This window comes from Berghia stephanieae, chromosome 2, assembly GCF_034508935.2.
Source record: "Berghia stephanieae isolate SIO BIC M18660-M18661 chromosome 2, UCSD_Bste_1.3, whole genome shotgun sequence".
Lineage (NCBI taxonomy): Eukaryota > Metazoa > Mollusca > Gastropoda > Nudibranchia > Aeolidiidae > Berghia > Berghia stephanieae.
Window position 1 is genome coordinate 125,557,853 of NC_088361.1, and position 17,837 is coordinate 125,575,689.

General features: G+C 36.1%; 1 protein-coding gene across 2 annotated transcripts in view; it reads right to left on the bottom strand.

Moving 5' to 3' along the window:
- The window catches only part of LOC144966528 (QRFP-like peptide receptor), a 195,435-nt gene that overhangs the window by 97,021 nt on the left and 80,577 nt on the right, over nucleotides 1–17,837 (bottom strand). Inside the window, exon 4 of one of the 2 annotated variants that reach the window (XM_078903160.1) lies at nucleotides 7,994–8,075. The exons of the other annotated variant lie outside the window; for it this stretch is intronic. The gene's annotated coding sequence lies outside the window, so the exon portion shown is untranslated. The remainder of the gene's footprint in view (nucleotides 1–7,993; nucleotides 8,076–17,837) is intronic. 2 annotated transcript variants of the gene reach the window in all.

A 17,837-nucleotide genomic window follows, 5' to 3' on the forward strand; every position in this document is an offset into this window, starting at 1 on the left:
TGAGCACATTTAGTGGATATTGTTCTATATAAAAGCTCTAGTTTTAGGCTCTAGTTTATGGGAGGTAACCAATACATTTGTTCACCCAGCCCAGCGTGTCGTATTTCAGAGCGTGCTGAAACCCAGCATGCTAGAAGCCGGTGATCGTAAAATACTAACAAAAGAGTGAAAATGGAGAGGCTTCGTATGGGAACAAAACAGACAATGTTTCGGATGTTTCGGGTACAAACCCTTCGTCAGCACAACAATACACAAATAAACGTGGAAAACAAATAAAATATAATGAAAAATAACTTGTATCGTCTGACGAAGGGTTTGAACCCGAAACGTCCATTGTCTGTCTGTACAGACGATACAAGTTATTTTTCATTATATTTTATTTGTTTTCCACGTTTATTTGTGTACTGTTGTGCTGACGAAGGGTTTGTACCCGAAACGTCCATTGTCTGTTTTGTTCCCAAACGAAGCCTCTCCATTTTCACTCTTTCGTTAGTATTTTAGAATCCAGCGAGTACTGTACAAGATCTTACACTGCAAAAATGTACTCCACCATAACGAATAGATTGGAACATTCAGTCTCATAATATTATCTGTTGCTATAGATTCAATTTCAGGACTAAGTTCATCTTTTTTTCAATCTTAGCTTTTATATAGCGCAATGTCAACTAAGCGTGCACAAAGTGCTTTACATAGTGTCCCAAGCCAACAGCAAAACTTAACATGTAGGACAAATCATGACGGCTATTAAGCGATATTACAATTTTTTTTCCGCTGTTAACGGCCAGGCATTCATTTTACACCCGATTACTATGCGAGAATGTGAGTAAAATATGAGGAAGAGAGAGAGAGAGAGAGAGAGAGAGAGAGAGAGAGAGAGAGAGAGAGAGAGAGAATAAAGTAGGAGTGAAATATCTGTTCAATGTTATAGTTATCATAAAACTAAAACGTTATAACAAGTGTAACTAAATGACAAATTGCCATATCTATGGAATTATTATTCTTATTCTTATTCTTATTATTATTATTATTATTATTATTATTATTATTATTATTATTATTATTATTATTATTATTATTATTATTATTATTATTATTATTATTATTATTAAAGAGCTTTTTTTCCAACGACTCAACTATGCGTCGTTCAGAGAGGGACACGAACCCCAGTACCTTCCAATCGGAAGGCGAATGTCATACCACAATACCACATAGCTAAAAACACAATACCGCGTGGGGACGTTGAGTTATAATTTCAGAAATTATATTAGTTCGACTCTAAATTCATTTTTAGACATAATAATATGGTTCACCCCTAAAAATACAGAATTGAGATAGTGGGTAATATTTAGACCAATATTGTAACATCGCATCGGAACAAGGTATCAATTGAATTTGACGAAATTTAAAAAAAAATTAAGGTTTTATATAGCGTGATATCCACTTAATGTGCTCAAAGCGCTTTACAAGGGGTCCCTGACCAACACGTCAACAGTTTCTTAATCGCAACATTGTTTTATCATCTGCAAACCGGTAAAGTGTGATAAAATGGCAATTAGAATGGAAATATAATATTTTTTTAAAGTAGTCCTTCATAGCTACACGGCCCATAGAGCCGGAAGTTTCCATAGCGTTAAACGGACAATAGCAATTACTCGCTACCCTTTGGATAGAATGCTAGTCGATCGTTAAGTACTTGCCTCCAGATCTATCAGACCCAGCTACCCAATCATTGTTGAGTGGATAGGGGTTGAGAGAAAAATCTCCACTTCTCCCGGGATCGATTTCGGTCTCTTTGCGTGTGTAGCGAGTGCTTTACAAATTGGACTTTTTAGAGCCCAATAAAACATAATTAAAATTCCCTTTTTCCACCCTCGGGAGATATTTTTCTTAAGGTTCATCTCGAGAATAGATCAAATTAACCCAACGTTAGCTGCAATGCAGTGCCACAAAGTGAGCCGTTGGGGTTAAGTTTCTTTGATCAAGGAAAATGCGGACCTTTAACCGCGGTCTTCTGGATGGAAGTGCATTGCCTTACCCGCTTGACCATCTTGCCCCATGACGGAATCGACCCTGAATGGATCGACGATTTTGAGCATTCATTGTATGATAACAGAGAAAAAAATATGTCAAAGTGAACGTATAACAGCTTTTATAAAATAACAAAATACCAAATACGGAACGTTTCGGGCTCAAAACTCTTCTTCAGCCAACAACAAACCAAAAAAAAAACAATTACAACATAGCATAGATACATTACTTTTAAAATGCCAGTTGGTTCTTTATGTAGCAGTTATATTCATTTCTGTTTCTTACTTTTTACAGAATAAAAACCTACCTCTAACTCCATTTCAATCTCTTATTTATCCAACAGATTATCAAATTGAATACCGGAACGTAACCAGCCTGCCTTGGGCAAGACACTTGAAGCAACACATTGTTAACGCAAGCCACAGAATGATGGGGATTTATTCGTAAAAATCAAAATGGCGTCATGGCACTTGTTGGTATTCAAATTATGGCCTGAAGCAAAACTGTCATGCTCGGAAAAAAAAAATATTCAATGGGGTTTTAAAAAATTATTTTGGACAAAAAAATCGTCCTTCAAATACCGATCGATCAAAATGACAAAATGGCAAAAAACTGGCAAACCTGGGACTTCCTGGGAATTTTTGTCAAGGTGAAGGTCATTTTAGTTGATTAACATTTGAATAACGAGTTTTCTGGCTAAAATGTTATATATGTGTTTTGATCACAATACAACCGAATAGTCCATCGACTTCTTGATAATGATAAAGATTACACACTAATGAGGTAATTTATTGGGGGGGGGGGGGGGAGAGGGGGTGTGGAGAGGGGGGGGGGGGTTAATACTATTCAAATAAGTTATTTTGTAAAGATTCTAAACTTTGTCTATTGTTGTAACTATGTCAAACGATTAAATACAAAAATAACTTTGTTTATTTTGTGTGCTACTAACCGGTAGTACAATTTAACTGATTTATAGTCAGTAAAACTAGCAAATAAAAGTAATTTAGTTTGAAGTTGAAATTATATATAGGGGTGGGTGTTGGGGAGAGGGAGGGGTAATATCGGTTTGGCATTTTTTAGATTGAAGATTCACCGAGATACTGGACTAATAATGATATTTTTAAAAACTACATATTGTTAAGAAAATATTATACATCTTATCTTAAATTATATCTTACCTTAATGCTGTTTATTTATCTAAATTCTCTTTAAGTTATCATTGATTTTTTATCTATAAATACGACCACGTTCTTTGGGAATAGAGAAAAATTAAGGAAAAGGACGTGTTAGAAGATAATAAAACACAGTAAAGTTTCAATGTCACTGAATGGCATTACTCAATGACTCAAGGGTGTGAATTAAAATGGTATTAACATGTTTACCTACAATTTTTATACTTGGTTAGCAAAAAAAAGGATAGACGTCTAGAGCATAATCCTACAATTCTTTTGGTAGTATAAATAATAAAGTAAATAAATCATTAAATAAGTAAACAGATAAATATAATTCCCCTTTTTCATCAAGAGATGGAATCTTTCTCTATTCTTGTGGGGAAAACAAAACGTATTGTGATCTATTTGCCTAAAATGATTATTCTTGATTTGCAAACTAAATGATCTAGTCTATATTATCTTCCCCTGGAGATATACATAATGAAGTAAATAGATTTTAAAAAATAGAAACAGAGATAAACATAATCCCTTTGAGTCATATTTTGATGGATGTTTCCTTCGGTGTCTTTCTCGAGACAGGATCTAGATAACTCAAGCGTCGGCCGCAGAGCAGCGCAATAAGCCGCAGAGCAGCGCAACAAAGTGGGAAATAAGGGCTACAATCATTTGCTTTAAAAGGAAATAAAAACAGATTCCAACAAAGTGGCTAAGACCCAGTTCTCCCGGGTCGGTGGAAGTACAATGCCCTATTAACTAAGCCACCTCGTCTTCAGTGATTCGTTTGCCTTAGTTTAGTCTTACTTCTTCCTCTGTGTGGAGTCCAGGTGTCACCAAAAGAGAGGATGTAAGAATAGCCCAACGCCAAGCCAGCGTGTTGTAAAAGGCGACTGATGGTATGTGACCCACCATTTTTGAGTCGCCTGGTTCCCCAGGTTGGGGGTTGTCGAAGGGTTAACAACCCTTCCGCAAAACTCAAATTGTTACAGAAACACAGAAGGACAAATCAAATCCTTTTTTTTTAGCTGGGCGATAGAAGAGTTTCTGCAATGACAGAATGTATGAAGGACAACAGACAAAGCCTCTGCTGACCCGATGACTTCTTCACCAAACAAGCAGCTTCAAATTGCGTCGTGGAACGTTCGCACCATGCATGAAGCAGGAAAAAAGTTGTCAAGTTGTGTCAAAGATGAGAAGATAAGATAAGGCTGCATATGCTTGGAGTAAGCGAAACCCACTGGATACAATCCGAACAGAAACACCTCAAGTCCGGGGAGAATATTTTATATGATTGATTGTAAATGATTTATTAGCCAGAATGTCGGAATATCTTGTTGTATGCCATTGTGAAATTTAATTATGATTTCTTCAAAGGATATAATATAAAGTATATCGCATCTTATCATAATTGTATCATTATCCCGATTGGTTGCGTTAAAACATTTTAAAAGGTAAGGCATGAACTATTTTGTAATAGGAGTAATAATTCCACACTTTAATATTTCTTCAGTATTGAGTCTATTTTCATTAATATGTGAAATGAATATCTACCCGATCCTCAGACTGTTACTCGTATTTACCTAGTATTTCACACTTGAAAAACAAGGTTTATGTAAACATGTTTTGGGTAAACGACGCAGGTGTTCTACTTTTAGCTTTTGGTTTATGTAATTATTTCAGATTCGTAAATAAACACTGAAAATCCATGATTAAAGATGTAAGTAGATCGTTAAGAAAATGCGAAAGTTACACAATCCTTGCAATTCGATATTTCGGATTGTTTATTTTTTAGGTTATTTCCCCTGTTGCTCGCAATTGATATTTTTGCTACTGTTTTTCTCTATACTATTTTTTTTTTTATTTGCTTATCCGAGAATCTCGATATTACATATGGATAGATTCTACTCATGTACTAACTTTACCCCTGGAAAACAAACATATGGCTACATTGGAAGTCTCTGTGTTAGTTAGTTCACGCGTCATCGAACTGAGGTCATACACTAGCACTATCATTATTCTTCTTGGACGTTTTTTCCGTAACATGAATGAAAGCATCCTCAATTAATAATTCGTGTAAATTTAGTTCTAATCATTGCGTTACTACGTGTAATTTCTATTCACTTATAAATTTGTTTCGATTAACATTATGGCCTATCAAAGAAGTCCCAGGTTTAAATGTTTTTGCTGAGACGAGGGTCGCACAAAGGTATCCATAGTGTTAAGAAATGGATGAATGAGAACAGACTGAAACTGAATGATGATAAGACGGAGGTGCTGTATGTGGGGAACAGGAAGTGGAAAAGTGAAACAGATTTGAAGTTGGGGGATGCCTCCATTCAAATTGTTGACAAAGTGAAAAACCTCGGCACATTCTTAGACTCTGGACTGTCAATGGAGCATCAGGTTAATAATTTGGTCAGATCTCTCTTTTTCCAACTAAAAAAGATTGCTTCCATTAGAGGGTTCATATCTGAGGATGTGACCAAGCACCTGGTTGTGTCCCTCGTGCTATCGAAATTGGATTATTGTAATGCTCTGTTGTTTGGCGTTTCGCAATACAATCTGAGACGTCTTCAGATTGTCCAAAACAGCGCTGCCAGACTAGTATTCATGAAGCGTAGGTGCGACTCTGCCGGACCTCTACTTCATGACCTGCATTGGCTGCCTGTTGAGAAAAGGATTAAATTCGAAGCTTGTGTTTTAGTGTATCGTTGTCTTGAAGGTACTGCCCCTTCCTACCTTTCGGAACTAATTGAAAGATATTCAAAACCCCGCCCCTTACGTTCGGCCAGTGATTCCACAAAACTAGTTATCCCTCGAATTCGGAAAAATGCTGGAATGAGATCCTTTTCTCATTTCGGACCCTCTATTTGGAACGCCTTACCGCAGAGCATTCGTGAAAAAGAATCTTTGTCTATTTTTAAACGTTCGCTTAAAACATATCTGTTTCGATTTTAGTAGACGTTATGAGAAGCAAGATGGGTTTGGTTTGTGTTGTGTGTCGTGTTGTGTGTGTGTGTGTGTGTGTGTTTGCTTGTGTGTGTAAATGATTATGTTTCAGCCAAAGTAATTTGTAATTTAAGCGCTTAGAGTCTGGTGTCTCGGAGTTATAGCGCTATATAAGTTTGCAGCATTATTATTATTTAAATTGATCGATATTTGAAGGACGAGTTTTCTGGCCAAATTTCTAAATATATGGGGGGGGTTTTTTCAAGAGTACGACAGTACTGATCTCTCTAGTTGAGATTTTATTTCTCTCCCCTTGTCCACCCGACAGTGATTGGATACCCGGTTTCTAAGATCTGTCGGAAGCAATCAATAGCTCCAGCAGATCTGTGTAAGTATTATGGTCTTAGCTATCGGGGAGGGGGGGGGGAGACTGTTGGTCCATTAGATAGATCACTCGCTTAACAAGTCAATGAAATGTGATGGATGCCGGATGAAGTCGAAATTTGCTCTGACCCCCCCCCCCCCCCCACCCTCTCCTTTGTCCTCTGAACATTGTATACCTGTATCTGTTAGATCTGGCATACTGTACTTTCCGAAAGACTAGCGTCCTTTCTAAAGGGTAGCAAGCAGTTATTAATTGTCCACTTAACGCTATAGAAACCCGGATTAACTCCAGCTCCATGTCTCTGAAGAACTACTTTTCATTTTTGGGCCAGCTCAGTCGGGTTGTCTATCTATTAACTTGACGAACTGTTGTCAAGAGTATTTACTCTAGCAAAGTCATAAATACAAGGGTGGTTCATATCTTTAAAGATGAAACTTAAAGATGAAATCTAGATTTCACTGACTATATTAATGACAAAATCATGATGTTCAATATTACATCTGTGGTAAAATCATTAATTTGTAGGTTTCATGTTTGTTTTAATATTATACTTATCTTACAAATAACCCTCCAGCTTTTATCAGAGTTACTTTTTCTACATTACTAGCACATAGTTATTTCGTTGCGTTTTTTTTTTCTTCTTCTATCGAGCAGTGTAAATGTCAAGAGGAAGAGCAAGCGGTTTGTTTGTTTTTGGTTTTTTTTATCTTTCTTTTTCTTCTTCTTCTTTTGTATTGTACATTTTAGTGTGTTTCTTTTATTTTTTTGAAAACTGTTACTGATATTTTCTTTCAGACTGCAAAACAATCGCAAAAATCCCTCCCAACGTTTTGTTTTTTTCTCAGCGGAGAGAAATAACTGACATTTACAACTTTAGCCTGAAGTATGTTTGAGGAGATTGACTTAATCTTTACACGAAGAAGGGGAGGCAACTAAAACAGGTTTCAGAAGTTTGGTCGCAGTGTTCCTGTTACTGATCTGTCAAGTTAATAAACGTCATTGATATAGACCTATTAATAGGTTACTTCAATTGACTAAAATGACGTTTCTATGTACGGTATTTATTGCACTCCCACTGTCTGACCATTGACGTCACAATCCAAGTATAGAGCTCGCTATATTGTGTAATCAATTACCTTATTTGTCACCCATTGTCTCAAAATGGATTAATGTGAGGTGCTGATTTGAGTCTTGGATAATGCTTTTTACTCATATTCTCCAACCGCGCTCAGGTGGCTTCGAACCTGAAAGAGACCGAGTTCGAAAACCCATTGAGCTGTTTGACCTTGAGCAACACACCCAGCCCTAACTCAATTTACGGCGGTGTATTGCGGCTAATGCCAGGGTTAATTCAAGTCTTCCCTTGGAATAGACACTAGAGACAAATTTCACCTATGTGATGAATATTTAGGTATTTTTAATGAGGCGTGAAGTAAGTACATGGCAGTAAACAATGTCATACCTGAGAGTTACGAATTAGGTTGGGGAGTTTTCTATCTTCCTTTTGAAATAAGTTGCCATCATTTCCACTTTTCCACTCACCACTGCAACCAATAATTAGGTCCAGTTAAAATAAAACAACATTATTTGGCTAAATTCCATTTAAACTCAATAAAATCAAAGGAGTAGAAATAAAGGGGGTGAAAAAAAAAATCGGGATTTCTAGTTATCTAAATGTCTTATTGCTTTTAACCCAAAATGTCATAATAGTTTTTTTTAGACAATGCGTGCCCTACCCACCACTCGTCCCTCTCACCTCAATCTAGAAAAAAGTTCAAGATTAAAAGACAGAGCAAATCAAATTGGAATCAAAGTCATGAAAAATCAATCATGAAATCTACATTTTTTGCTTTTGTTGTTTTGACCTGTTTTGTTTGATAGTGCCTTACAGGCGTAATACCTGGTTCTACATGTTAAATGTTACTGTTGGCGTGTAAAACACGTTGAGCACAGTTTGTAGATGTCACGCTGTATAAAATATCACGTGTTTTTTATTTGGATAATTTGGTAAAATAAAACTTGGATAAAAGCCTGGTTCGTGCAATATTTATAAACTGGAGCTTACTCCCAATCCCTAAGGGAGTTTTGGGGCCCATCATCGGTACCCAATTTCTCTTCGAAGGACAATGGTGGTGTGGGATCATAAGGTCAATGACACTTATCGCCATTAGTACCAATCATGGGGGAAATGACGTTATCAAGCTATTGTTTTATTAACCAGTTAACTGCCGTAGTTAGGAAAAAATATATATTTAAATATTTGGCCAGATAACTCTTTCTTCAAACATCAATTCCATTTAAATGACCCTCATCTTGGCAAAAACTCTAAAACCTGGGACTTCGCGACGAAGTTTGACAGTGTTTGCCAAGATGAGAGTCATTTAAATCGATCGATATTAGAAGGGCGAGTTTTCTGGCCAAATTATTAGATACACGTTTTTTCAGGGTATGACAGGTTCAAGAGTATTAACACATAAAACAAAAACAAAACAAAAAACGACGTGACAAATACGTCGCCAATCGTAATACGTCATAATATCACCTCCACTATAATGCCAAAGCCAAACGAGTGAGTGAATACAGGAACTCACGTAACAATACCTTGTTAACTGCCGTACTCAGGAAAAAAAAAACATATTTAAAATTTGGCCAGAAAACTCGTCCTTCAAATATTGATCGATTTAAATGACGCTCATCTTTGTCAAAAACTCTCAAACCTGGGACTTCGCGAAGTTTGACACTTTTTGCCAAGATCAGAGTAATTTAAATCGATCGATATTTGAAGGACGAGTTTTCTGGCCAAATTTTTAAATATATGTTTTTCCAGAATACGGCAGAATAGCCTCAGGAGATTAGCCATCGATGGTTTAAGCACAGTGAATTATATTTCGTACAAAGTTTGCTCTTTATAGTGTGGTGAATATCCTTTGGTAAAAAGTGATTATTTCTCTGTCTGGCAAAAAAAATGATGGTTACAGTATAAAATATTTTGACGTCAATCACAATCACCTGATTATTTGTAATGAGAGAATGTCTATTCGCCTTTTAGAATGGTGCGCTATATAGATAGATCAAGTTCAATCAAGTTTAGCTGCAGAAGATAAATTACCTATTACTCGCTAATTCACATCTGAATCAGGTGGGATAGGTTTGATGGCTTTTCCCAATGACATAATAAGGGAAGGGGGAGGGGTGTGGGGGGGGGGGGGTGAAGGGGCCGAGTGATTAACGCATTGCAAGGTGATCCCAGAGTTCCTGGATTCGAGGTCCGCTTCAGGCACTTTCGTTTTTTTCCTTGGGCAATATTCTTAATCCTCATTTTGCTCACTTGGACAACATGAGTGATTCCTGTTGAAATCAGACATCCAATTTGATGGATTATCTATATTCCTTCATGGATTGCCTTGGCGACGGGATCTAATGGTGTCGTTGCGAAAGGGATTAATTTTTAAAAAAATAATGTAATAAGGGTCAGAGCATTGTGATCACCATCATGATCACTGACCAAGCTAAACAGAGCTGTATTAACCAGATAGAAATAATGCAGGCATAATCATGACAAGAAAATTTAATTTTGTCTTCTCTGTAATTTCAAATCTACTATCTATCTCTTCTTCCTTTGTTATAGGAAAGTGAGTCGAAAGAAATCCACTCTGTCCCTTTTTGTCATGGATACAACTACATAATATGGCAACATAAACTAATAGTACCATAATGGTCTCAACGCTACGTAACAATTAAAATGTGAGAATATAATCCGACCAGGGTCAAGTTTGATTCATAATGGTCCAATAATTTTTCAATTACATCCTTTTGAAAATGTGCCATTAAAGTCAATAAAAGTCAGATAGGTAATAACATTAGAAATCGAAATACGAAGAAAGCTTTTTAATATTTTGATTTATTTTGTTGAGTTGTATTTTCCCCCTCTTTTTCTTCTTTTAATTTCTTCTTTCCATTTATTTTTTTTTTTGGATTTCATTTTTTTCCCTTTTGTTTCCGGGTTTATTTTTGGGGGGGTTTTTATTTGTCATTCTCTTTAAGATAATTTTGTCTGCTTTGTCGGCAATGTATTTTAACCAGCTGACTGCTGTACTTTGGAGAGACACTAATTTTAAAATGGTCAGAAAACTCGTCCGTCAAAATTGGATTGGAGTAAATGACCCGCATCTCGGCAAAGCTCTCAAACCTGCAATTTTAAACAAAGAACAACGTATTCCCCTCCTCTGATGGGATCTAACACAAAAAGAACCGGTTTTTATTATGAACCTTACTCTCGTATGTTTCCATCTGCATTATTAAACATTGTATATGTAATCTTAGCTTGTTTGTTTGTTTGTTTTTTGTTGTGTGTGTGTGTGTGTGTGTGTGTTTTGTTTTTGTTTTTTGGTTTTTGTTTTGTTTTGTTGTTTTTTTGTTTTTTTGTCTTGTAATCTAAAGGAATAGTGCTTGCTATTTATAACTCATTACAACCTCAACTTTGTCATCTCTCAATAAAGACACGGATGATGAGACTTTCGATAATCTAATTGCCTTTCAATATAAACGATCTAGACTAAAGGGAATCCAATGACCTGAACAAATGCGCCGGAAGTTCATAACCTGAACCACAAGTACATTAATTGCGCGAGCATTACCCTTCCACTCGCATACCACAACTATCATTATCAGCACTATATTATTATCATCAGTAAATTGTATGGTTCGCGAAAGGAATACAAACAATTTTCCGTTAATAGCCCTTATTTCCTATGATGGCCCAGCATCTGCTCTTTGATAGTATTCTGCTGTACTCCATAAGAACACATGTTTAAAACTTTGGTAATAATAACTCGTTTTTCAAATATCCACCGATTAAATTGACTTTCACCTTGCCAAAAACTCTCAAATCTATGACTTCAGTGAACCTGAAAGAGTTGAGAGTTTTCGACAATGTGAGGGTCATATTAATCGATCTATATTTGAAGGACGAGTTTTCTGGTCAAAATTGTAAATACCAGTTGTTTTTTTTTTTTCAGAGCACGGCAGTGTTGGGTGAAGTAGTAATCAATGAACTCCTATGAGAAAGTCTTGATTCCTTACAAAGATGGGGTCAAATCCGTTGATTCATTTAATTAAAGTAGACCTTTGCTTTCTACGGCACGACACAAAGAAATAAATCGAAATAATGCACGTTTCATTCTACACCATTAATGCAAGATTTTTAAAAGACTGCAATATTAAATAAATGAACAGAATATATTAATATGCTTCTTTTTATCTATGATTTCAAAAAACGCTTAATATAGTTCTTTCAACTCTTAATCGTATTAGAGTGAATCTAATGCTTAAAATAGCTAGTCTTAGACTTAAGTCACACAATTTGAATGAAATTTGTGGTTTAAGTTGTCGAACTCAAAAAATAAAAGAAAGAAATTCATAATTTATGTTGTCTTGTGGTATGACACTCGCTTTCGTATCAGAAGGTCCTGGGTTCGAGTCTCTCGAAAAAGCTCGGCGCATAGTTGAGTCCTTGTAAAAGGCTCTTTACTTACATTCCCTCACCGTAGACAGGTGTAAAATGAATATCTGGCCGTTGACCGAGTTGTCTCAGTCTGAAAAAATGTAATATCGCCTAAAAGACGTCATGTTCCGTCCATCATGTTAAATGGTGCTGTTGGCCAGGGACCCTTGTAAAGCACTTTGAGCACGTTTAGCGGATATTGCGCTATGAAAAAAAGCTCAATAAATAGCAGCTCTCATAGTACGCTGTAGTTTTCTATCGGATTAAATTGTAGTCTAAATAATGAACCAGGGATTTATTTCTATTTTTAATTGTGAAGAGTAATAATATCTTATATTACGGCACAAGACCCAAAGTTCGTATTATTTAACGCTTTTAATTGCGGATACATGTTTGTTGGCGTTAGTCATCCCGATATAATACCGTTTGGACATCATGGGTCACAAATGGGTGTCTCGATTCTCATGATTTTGAATTTAATCTCATTTTTCCTTTTGTTTTTGTTTTTGTTTTTGTTTTTGTTATTTTATTATATTTTTTTTTGTTTTGTTGTGTTTTTTTTTTTGTTTTTTTTTTTTTTTTTTTTTTTTTTTTTTTTTGGGGGGGGGGGGTTGGTTTATTTTTTATTTATTTTTGTTTTTGTTTTGTTTTTTGTTATCCTGCCTGATTACAGTACAGATGGTACTTCAAAGCCTTCAAGCCCATGGACCCGGAGTTTATCCCAGTTTTTATAGCGTGAAACGAACAACAGCAATTGTTTGCTATGGTTTGGACAGGACGCTAGTAAATCGCAAATTACTTTCCGCTGGATCTAACAGACCTAGCTACACAATCATCTCTGGGTGGACAAGGAGGGAAGGGGGATCAGAAAGAAATCTAAACTTCACTTGGAATCGAATTCGGTCACTTTGAGTTTGAATCGAGTGCTCCGCCAACTGAGTTATCGCCCCCCCCCCCCCCCCCCCCTTTTTTTTTTTTTTTTCTCCAAAATCATTTTTATAAAAGTATGTACCAGACTGAAACGATTGATTACATTTACTGACATCCAACATGTAGCCTACCCATTGCCTTTAATACACAAGCAAACACGCTTACCATATCTGAATCTGACATGTTATCCTCTTTTGCAGTGGCACTCCTCAGGGGTCAGAGCGTTAGATGATTGTCACCCACTCTGATAACTCAAGGCGCAACATTGCTTGGCTTTATCGCTACACAAGGCGCCGCCGCTGCTCTCGGCCACTATTCTGCTTGAAAGCACAAAATATGTTAAACTCGCTGATAATCCATCGTGAAGGCCAAGAACAGTTCGTTAATTTTCTTGGACACAGCTGCTGCCAGCTGGATAATTATTCAAGTAGCTGAAAATCTTTCTTACATCTTTTAATGTATCCAGTCGATGGTCAGATTACTAATTAATTATACGAAACAGGTCATTCGCTCTTAATCGTATATCGATTTAATGACTGTAATGAACTAGGTATTGATAACTCAGTTGGCGGGATGGAGCACTTGCTCCACAAGCAAAAGGATCGACATCGATTCTGGGTGACGTCGAGATTTTATTTCTGACCCCCCCCCCCCCCCCCCTGTCCGCCTAGCAGTGATTGGGTGGATGAGTGTGTTCGACCTGGCGATATGCGATATACTACCGTCCTATCTAACGGTTAGCAAGCAATCAGTATTGTCCGTTCTACGCAATGGAAACCGGAATAAAGTCCGGTTCCATGAGTCAAATGGCTTTAAAGGACTACTACTTCTAAATAAAACCGGCTAGCTGGCTTCTGATGACTTTCTTTATATTTACAGTCTAATACCATATCTACTTATGGATAGTTCGAAATACTCGTAATTAACGTCACTCAGCGCTTTGCTATTGTTTTTAGCCAGCCATTTTTATGAGCAGCTCTCACTAAATCGAATTAATCAGACTATAAACATTTAAAGTTACATAGTTCTGTGTGTTGATATTTTATACCGCATGGAGGATTGTTGTGAGATTTTTAACTATGCGCCCAGCATCAATATGAAAAGAACGATGACACTGTTTTGCTTCACATGTTAACATGATTTAACTAATACCATTAGTGAATTACAATTTTTTAATTGAAACCCTCCCTCTTTCTTCCTTGTTGCTATTAAAATAAATTCGGATCAAATAAATAGTGAAATCCAACTAATTGATGATGTGGTACGCAACAGAAATAACTAGATTATTGAATTGATTCTTGTCGGTTAAAGAATACATTTACACACATCTTTATACAAATAGAACGACTAGAGCAACAACAAAAAATTATATAATATTTTTGAAACGTACATTTATTTCTTTAATAAAATCTGATTATTTAAATTAGTAAGCCCTTTTGGCAGATAAATTACCAATTCTACCCCCCAAATAATTGACATGTCTTGTAGTTTCATTAAAATTAAGACCCATTTATGGGAACGAAAAACAGTTCTGAACAGATTCTAAGAAGCTGCCTCCTTTGTCATAAGAGTCTCTCAAACCTATTCAAATCTGTCTCCGTTCTCATGATCTTATATTCCGTTACTTTTACAAATTTGTATTCTTACATTTTCTTAGATGTGAGATGAAGGTGTCATAATACAATTTTTCACCGAAATCGGTAACTTATTGACCTCATAGACTCGGTCCTTTAACTATCAGGTCAATATAAAAGAGAACAAAATTGCGATATCATAATTTTTTAGTTCCAGTGCCATTGGAAGCGTGAAACCAGTCCCCCTGAGGACTGGATGCATGCCTTGTGTAATTGATCTTCTGGTGATGACATTTTATTTTCTTGCCTAAATCAATCTTAGATCCATCCCCGCTCGTTTACGCCTCGTAATCTTAAGAATTTATATATGTATATATATATATATATATATATATATATATATATATATATATATATATATATATAGTTAAGATTACGGGGTGTAAACGAGCGGGGATGGATCTAAAATTATATATTATTATTTGATATAGCGCCAGTATCCATAAATAGTGTTCAGATGTGCTTTACAATAGCTTTTTTGTATCACACGTGTTCATTCATTCGACTACAAAATCGCTACATCAGTCACACACATTTCTTGTTCGAAGTTCACATAGAATCACGAAATACAGAATGAAAAAGGTCGGTTTTTAGATGCCGTTTGAAGACCGGTAGACTTTGACATTGTCGGGTTTTAGGTGGTAAAGAATTCCATATGATTGGAACCGAAAATGTAAAACCACACTCATCAAACGTTGTTCTTGGGATGTTTTTTTTTTTTTTGCATTAGCGAAGAACTGCCACTAAAATAATTTGTCACCTTATGATTAAATATGTAACCATTCATTGATAGTCCCCCGGAGGACTGGTTACACACTTCCAAGGTTGCTTTGTACCGGAAGAGAGGAAAATGTGACGTCACGACTTTTACTTCCCATTTCCGGAACGGTCCAAATTTAATCGTATATCAAATGTTGACGAATTTAATATTGTTTTAAGTACGGAAAAATGTCAAAATAAATTACCACTTTTTGTATTTAAGGCATATCAGCCGGCTGCTACCGACTTTCCTCATAGTCTAATTAAGTTTCCTTGTCAATAGAGCAGAGAGATTCTAACTTCACCTCTAATTTTCTGGTTTCAAACTCTTTAGAAGTGTGTATGTTAACAGTCCTTCGGCAGACTAATAAGTAAGAGGTTACATATGAGCTTTAATATATATATATATATATATATACATATATATATATATATATATATATATATATATGAGCTTTTATATAGCTAAATGTGCTCAAAGCGCTTTACAAGAGATCCCTGGTCAACAGCAACATTTAACATGTAGGACGGGACATAACGCCTGTTAGGCGATATTACAATTTTTCAGACAAAGACAACGCTGTTAACGGCCAGGTACTCATTTTACACCTGAGTACGGTGAGAGGATGTGAGTAAAGAGCCTTTTCCAAGGACTCAACTATGCGACGAGCGTGAGGCTCGAACCCAGAACCTTCGGATCCAAAAGCGAGTGTCATACCACTAGACCACATAGCCGCACATATCAAATCATAACGTGGTATAACTATCTAAGTAGCATGATGTACAGGCAGATTTTTAGGATTACGGGACGTAAAAGAGCGAGGATGGATGATCTTTATCGAAGACCAGCATATTATATTTAGACTAGAAATTAAGATCTCATAACTTTGAAACCAGAAGATCAATTTTACACACGTATGTATTCAGTCCTCCAGAAGAGTGGTTTTACTCTTCCAATGACATTGGAACCAGTATTTCCAAATCACACTTTTGTTCCCTATTATTATTGGAATCGGACTTTCTCACTTCATTTCTATTCAAACTAAAATACAAATCAAAAAAGTTGATTAATAGCAAACAAGCCATGTTTTATTTCAGGTCTGTTTGGTCACAATATCAGACGTCCGACAACATTTACTTACTGTTGTCTTTGCCGCCTGAATGTTGACATGGAGAAAATGATCCAGACAAAATCTACCGGACAATTCAAGATTGTAATACAAAGAAGAGAACAAAATTATATTGATATACTGGAGCATAGCGGTCGGATTAAATTTGATGTCTGAGTCTTGTTTTGCAATGCAATGTCAAAACGACGTATAAGTGAAATATGATAAAACAGAATATATACGTAATATATACGAGTAGATATGTGACAAATCTTCTCTAAAAACGATATTGTATTGGTGTGAGTAAGATGTCAAATTGTAAATTTAAACTTTAAAATGACAAGAAATGTCAATTATTTCTTTTGTTAACTCAAGAAACTAGACTCATTGACCTCTATAAAACAAATAGCTCGTATATTTGTCTATTAAATCACCTTTTCATTATAGGAAAGTGACAGAGGATAATAGAGAATAAATTTTTTTCGCGGCAGTGATGGGGGCGTGGATAGCTCATACGGTAGAGTCACGCTCTCACCGGCCAGGCGGAGTTGTCGTACCAGTAAGGTCGCGGGTTCAAACCCCCATCACCGTCGCGAAAAAAAAATTATTCTCTATTGTCTTCTGGCACTTTCCTACTCACTTCATCTCTTGTTGTTATCAACATAAGTGCTGCTCCACTCACTTTTCTGAATTAAAAATTCACTTCTTTGCATAATACCAATCTTAGGGATGAGTAATATATAATCTTTTTCATCAGAATGATCCTCTGAATCCGTGGTCTTAAATAGTTAACTGCCATATTCTGGAAAAACATGGATCTAAAAATTTGGTCAGAAAACTCATCCTTCAAATATTGATCGATCTAAATTAATGACCCTCATCTTGAACTTCGTAAAGTCCCAGGTTTGAGAGTTGTTTTCCGAGATGAGTGTCATTTAAATCGATCGATATTTGAAGGACAAGTATTCTGGCAAAAATTCAAAAGTACAGCAGTGAACTAGTTAAAAGTATGTTCCTGACATGTAAGAATTAGAAAAACCTAAAATAATATATTTTATTTGTCTACTTGAGCTTTCTAATGGTAAATATTCGTCTTTGGCTCTTCTGCAGAATTGGGTTTTTCCAATTGGATTCAATAGTCTGATGTCACGTCGCCCGACAACGGCGGTCATTGTGGTTCTAAACAAAGAAAATTGTTACTTTTTATTCTTCATGCTGACTAGACTTTTCATGTCTTGTCATGTGATCAGAATGTATAAAAGTCAAAACATGATCAGATTTATAAAGGGTTTTTTCCTCTGGATACGATGTTATGCTCGTCGGAGAAATATTTCATAAGGGCGTCCGCCATTGTTCGATAGATTAGAGCCA